General features: G+C 33.1%; 1 protein-coding gene across 3 annotated transcripts in view; it reads right to left on the bottom strand.

The window, feature by feature from the left end:
• The window catches only part of LOC107662079 (zinc finger and BTB domain-containing protein 20-like), a 76246-nt gene that overhangs the window by 57472 nt on the left and 11999 nt on the right, over positions 1–6775 (bottom strand). Inside the window, exon 1 of one of the 3 annotated variants that reach the window (XM_016451959.1) lies at positions 2625–3782. The exons of the other annotated variants lie outside the window; for them this stretch is intronic. The gene's annotated coding sequence lies outside the window, so the exon portion shown is untranslated. Of the gene's footprint in view, positions 1–2624; positions 3783–6775 lie in introns of those variants that run through there. 3 annotated transcript variants of the gene reach the window in all.

Here is a 6775-nt window from a genome sequence, read left to right as displayed (position 1 = left end):
TCGGCATTCACACATTGTCCTTTGCCTCTGAGCCTGGTCTTTAATGGCACACAGCAGAAACAATAAGAGAGAGAGGTGGTGCCGAGAATTTATTTATAACGCTACCAAACTATATTCGTATAAAACCTACATAAATATAGTAATGATGCCAAATGGTACGTTGACCTGCTTTCCTTTCCAAATACTAAGTGCTTTTTGATGTTGCGGTGTCCATACGGTTTGTTTATAGGTGTTAATAGCCTGCCACGCAAGTGTCCTAACGCCATATCGCTCTCAGTGAAAGTATGCTTAAAAACCGCAAAAAAATAACTTAAAGGAAGCAAGAAAGGAACAAATCAAGAAATGAAACTGACAGTGTCTGTCTTGTCTAGATTTTGGCAGCACTTGTGGACAAGAATAATTCAGACCCAATGAATCACTGATACTCGCTGTGACATATTTTAGCCAAGGTCAAAATGACAAAATGTCCTTACCACACACTGCAACCTATCACATGCAACAGTGAGGTCCATATTTCTAAATATTTTTGGAAATCCACTGAATGCAGAAATCATTACCATACGGATCAATCGGACGATCTTGTGAGAATTACATTGGCTTGACCTATTGTCAGTACAGTAGCCTTTTCTATTGATTATTTACTTCATTTTCTATTTCTAATATCTTTAGTGAATTAAAGATTATCCAAAATAAGTGTTTATACAAATTTAGCTATTTAGCACTAAATACAGTGGGGTTCAAAACTCAGAAAACACATAGAAAAAATATATAAACCTAGAAAATAAACAGTAATAAACGTTGGGATTATGACATCATTAAATGATTCTGCATTAATTACTAGGTTACTAAGAAAATTTGTGACACTGAAAACATGGATCGTCAGACTTTGCTCAAACTCGTCCGCTTTGCATGCTGTCATTAAAGCACATGAGGGGACATACCAAACATGAATAAAATGTGAACTTCGAGTTATTTTTAGTCTATATAATTTGTAATGAAAACATCTGTATTAAATTACAAAAATAAATAAATTAAATCATTTTCACTGGTGCTGTCAGACATCTGGAACTCATTTGGAGTGTAAGCGACTAAGCGCATCATACTGGTCATCGTCCACCCTTCTCTCTAATTATCAGTATTTGCCTTAAAAAAAAACATATAGTTCAAACACTACTTGTTTGACAGGGTTGATGCAAACACCTGTAAGTGAAACTAACCAGATAACCAAGTACACATTTTCAACTAGTTTTCCCATTCATTTTTCATCCTCCATTCAAACCATTAGTCAAGTTCAATAGTAACAAAAATGTGGAAAAATTTTACCTTTAGGGCTACAACATCTTGTCACTGGAAAAATACTCTTGATTTACCCCTAAAAGCAGCATATTAGTACCTTAAGGGTAAAAATTACTACTATAAGTTATTAATATGCACCTTTAGGGGTAATAAGGTACAAAAGTGTCCCTTTAAGTTACTGCCCCAGTGACAAGCTGTTGTAGCCCTAAAGGTACAATTTTTCCACATTTTTCTGACAGTGTATAAGCTACTGTATAACCAATCCCATAATTACAATACTCATATCACTAAACAGTCCTATAAAACCCAACATACTTGCGATTTAAAATTAGATGATAATATACAATCAAAACATCCTTGATGAAAAAGGTTTGCTCCAATTGCGTGAACCCGTTTGCATTAAAAACACCTACACAGCGCATGAGTTGTAAAAAGCTGTTTCCATTTGTGGAAAATACTACATATATATTTAGAAATACTGTTTTATATCAGTTTTTCTATTTATTGTTAAAAAGAGGTGACATTTAAATCAAGAGAAAGATTTATATCCTAACAACAGGCAAAGAAATGTCTCTACATTTTGAAATGGCTCCCCATGTTTCTTAGTAAATTTGAAATGAACACACACACACACACACATTCATCATGAGATATTAGTAACACTGGCTGCACACACACACACTCTGTTGAGGTCTGTCGAGGTGATGGTAAACTCTGCCTTAGGTTAGAAGAGTAAATTATGTTAGCATATAAATGCAGACCAGACTGCATGAGAATACACAAAGACAGACAGTCCTAATGAATAAAATATCACTTTTGTCTTTTCTTTCTTTCTTTCATTCTTTTTTTTTTTGGTCACGATTTTGTGCAATGCAAACATTCCTTAGCAAACTAAAACAATGGACTGTTACCTGTCGCCGAATGAGATGGCAAAATATGTGCCGTCCTCCTGACGGCATTCATCATTCATTTATTTATTCATTTATTTAGCTAGCGTTCATTTTGAGTTGAATAGAAGGCTTCACTAAATGTAGAGCAACTGCTTTTGGGAACCCTTTTAACGGGCAACAAATGCGCAAATTGAGTACAGGATGCACATTAATGGAGCAAAACATTTTTTTTTAAGAGTTTGTGATTGTATGCAGAAAAAGTATTTTGCTTTTACACCAAGCTGAAAGTATTTAAAGCATTCAAATGCAAAACGTGAGAAGCAGAATTCCTACATAAATAGACCTTCAAAACAAAACTATTATTCGTTTCTAAAGCACACAAATAATGGCATAAACAAATGAGGCGAAAAAACAACAAGCCATGTTAAACATCCTGACCTGTTCAGACTGATCCTCAGTGAGCGTGCATGGTGACTCCTTGTGCATTTTAGATGCATAAAATATGTTTGCATGAAAACCTACACATTTTTTTTTTACATACTCTTACATACTCTTCAACCTTTCACTGCTTTGCCATCTTGTCAGTGTCTGATTTCTCAAATGTGATTCCGGCACGTGAAAAACAAGGAAGTGAAATACAGCGAGTCGAATGCTCTGCACTTCCTTTACAACAACACGTCAGGCCTGACCTGAAACGACCCCGCGCTCTTTAGGCAAAGTGCCAAGAAAGTCTTCCGGAGAGAAGCTTAAATTGTGTGTTTATGGCCTTTTGCCATCCAATCATAAAGTTATGCATGTTCCTGCTTTATATGAAGCTCTTGTTCTTGTTTTGCTGTCAAATTAGTCCTACTCCTCTGTATTATAATATATAGTCTACCATTTGTCATTATGCAGACTTTAAGGTTTGATCTGGGATACCTCTGATTCATACTGTGGATGGTTTTTATTTTTGTCATTTTATTTTTTGGTTTATTTTGTTCATTGACATTTGTGTTTCTGAATATTGCAAATGGTAAATGGCACTTCTGAGTCACTGCTTATTAACAATAATATTTCTCCTGCTTTTGTGCGAATTACTACTAATTGGCTTTCCAAGTACTGGTATTCAATCAAATGCCATAAACACATATTAGCAGCTTAGACCTGTTGTAGACTTATATGATTACCACCCATAGAGTGTCTCTAAAGGTCCATATAGTGTAGGTTTTGTATCAATAATGAATTTATTTTACTTCATTTTAAATACTATTAATATAAAAACACATGAACATAGATCACATAGCTCTGCTGATGTTTTCTGTGATTCAGTGCCTCCTTATACTCTGCATATATGAGAATTGCATGTGCAAATGTATTACACTGAAATTCCACAAACATGCAAGCTCATTTGTTTTGTTTATCTTTATTTGTTGGTGCACTGTGAAAAGGCCTCAGTTGGGCTGATGTTCCCATTTTTGTAAATTATATCGTACAATTGATTCAAAAGGTCCTTCTTACATGTTAGTGATATTGGCATCTTGAGATCTTGCTTCTTGACATGCTTTAGTGAAATATGACGCATATTTTCCAAATAACACATTCAGTACACTTGAAAACATCAATTTGAATAAATATTTCAAGCATCACACACTTGGGAAATAACTAATTCCATACCATTTGCCCCCTTCATTAAGGTGTAAATCCCTATGTTAATTTATATTACTCATTATGCATATTTTCCCGTTTTTAACCAACACTTCAGTCATTTTTATTAACTGTAGTCATATAGCATTATATTTGGTGTAAAATTGTAAAAGGAAAAAAGGGGGAGTGAAAAAGAGCCCTGTGACAGCCGTTTTTCTATGCCGATTTAACTGAATATATCACAAAGATATTTTCAAGATGGACCATTTGACTGTTCATGTGACGGTCTTCAAAATTATTTGAACCCTGGAGCAGATATTGGTACAATTACAGTCTTATGTTGGTACAGATGTCCATGGCAACTGCCAAATAAAAAAAAAAAAGGAAAGAAAGAAAAGAAAAATAAATCATAGCATAAGCAAAAGGAGGATAGCCGGTAGAAACAGGAAGTCATGAGAATCCTTAAAAAGATCAGATAGTGATACACTGACTAGTGCTTCAGTTCTTTCTCCACACATCGCACTTGACCCCCAATCTGCAACATCAGTCCACAATCACACACAATCACACAGATGCATTGTCAGATTTAAGTTGAACCGCGGTCCTAGTGCATGCCGAACCGTGTGTGGAGAACGGTACGGTTCGATTTTTTACCGAGAACCGTTGCACCCCTATTACATACCTAATGTAACATAGCAATTAACATTTTCTAATCAACATATGGTGATCCAAAATGGTTAAATAGCCTAATTTATAACATCAAAGTAAACATACAATCAAAACTGACACGTTCACTTTCTCAATAGACATTCCTGGTGTTTTCTGAACAAAAAAGTGCAAAAATGTTTCTCTTCATAACCTTTTGACAAAACCTGCTCTGCCTATAAAATGATTTTATGTTCTGTCAGATGTCACATACAGGCAGGGAAAATAATGATAACCATTTAGGCCTTGTTTTAGACTACCCTTGAAGGTAATGCCGCATTTCAAAAGCAATGCAAATACTACATTAATTTATTGGCAGTTAAAGGGTTAGTTCACCCAAAAATGAAAATTAGCCCATGAAGTACTCACCCTCAAGGCATCCTAGGTGTATATGACTTTCTTCTTTCAAAATCTCATTAATGCTTTTCACCTTATCAATGAAAATGAGGATGTGTCTTAATTGCAAGTGTGAATTAAAAAAAAAAAATCTGAACAATCCTTTTGATGGGAGTCATCACACTGCACATTATTATTTAAGGGAGCAAACATGGGAAAATCCAAATTAATAAAGAGAGAAAGATTTGCAATAGATGCTTTTCTAATCCAATAAAACACATCCAAAGTTTTTCAAATGTGTCAATAATGAGGACCATATTGGCAGACCAAAAAAATATATAAATTTTTTAAGTGCTTGTGATTAATAATTCTATAGAATTATAAGCACCAATATAAACAGCAGCATGGACCGTGTTAAAACATAGGGCTTCAAATAACAATTATTTTAAAAATTAATATGTTAAGTGATACATACATACAAACTGGTTAACTGGTTTGGGAAAATATAATGCAAATGAATTAAAAAATGTGTAATTGTGTCAGACTGCTTGTAAACAATTCACTTGTGTAAGAGTGGGTCACTGACATGGCACAATTTTTTTTTCTCCAAATCTATTAATTTATATGAAAATACATTAAAAATTCAATTCTTACATACAATGACTTAAATTGAGTGATTTTCAAGCCATCTTCTATGATGAACATGTTCTTAATTTCTCAGTTAAAATTAATTTTGATATTTTTTGGGACATAAAGTAAAAAAATCTCTGAAATAATTAAATTCTTTAAAGTAAAATATTATTACTTAGTTATTTTAAATATATTATTATTATTATTATTATTATTATTTCATAGAAAGAAGTGAAGCAGTTTTGGTAAAATATTTATTTAATTTTTTTTTTTTTTAAGTCAAGTTAAAGTTAGTGGTGTGACCAACAATGTCATGAGGTTCAACAAACATGCAAAAACATGTAGGAAAACAACATAAAAACAGGAAAAGATATTAGTGAGCGGCCCCCTCAAGAAGAGCCCCATGACTGTGTGTCAAGGTCAGTAAGAATTTTTCCATTTCTTTATATTGGACACTCTTGGTCAATTTATCATTAGATGCTTTTCACACAACTAACCTGCTAAACACTGTAAAATTGCTGGATTGCATTTTTTCCCATAAATGTATACCATCTGCTGTTCACATAAGTATCAGATTCGATTTCTGGCTTTTTGTAAAGACACTTTTCACACATCAGAACCAAATACCGGTAAAATCTGTGATTTCAATCATCAAAACTTACCTTTAAACACTGTAATGTTTTCTTCATTCACCTGGATAGGCACTTTTTTTTTCCAATATCTGTCGATATTTTTATGTGTGAAAGCACCTACTGACCAAGCTACATAAAGTGTAGGAAACAATACAATTGTATGCTTAAATTAATAATAATAAAAAATACTGTACGCTTTACATACTCAGAATGCTCATGATTATTTCTTTGATTAATCTGATAATATTTAAAACACATGCTATGCCAACATCCACATCTAGCCTAATAATCCTAAAACAATGTGCAAAGAAGACTATATAATGTATGCTATACATTTTATACAACATAAAAATTAAAGTGCAGATACAATTAAAATAATAAACAAAAACAATAAATATACAACAAAATAACAAACTTTTAACAAAGTGTTAAAAGGTGATTAAATGTTTTTCTTTAGTATTTTAGTTGTATCTGCACTTTAATCTTTATATTGTATTAAATGGTTAAGTGGTGGTAAAATAGAAAATGTTCTGCACACAAATTCACTCCTCTGAAAGTAGTAACATGTTACAATAATCACTTTATCATGTAATGTAAGGGACTAATTATTTTTATACCATCCTGTATCTATGTGTGTGTGTGTGTGTGTGTGTGTGTGTGTGT

The sequence above is a fragment of the Sinocyclocheilus anshuiensis genome, unplaced genomic scaffold (assembly GCF_001515605.1).
Source record: "Sinocyclocheilus anshuiensis isolate Anshui unplaced genomic scaffold, SAMN03320099.WGS_v1.1 scaffold431, whole genome shotgun sequence".
Classification (NCBI taxonomy): Eukaryota; Metazoa; Chordata; class Actinopteri; order Cypriniformes; family Cyprinidae; genus Sinocyclocheilus; species Sinocyclocheilus anshuiensis.
Note: the sequence above shows the minus strand (reverse complement) of the source record. Positions and strands in the feature narration are given on the sequence as shown.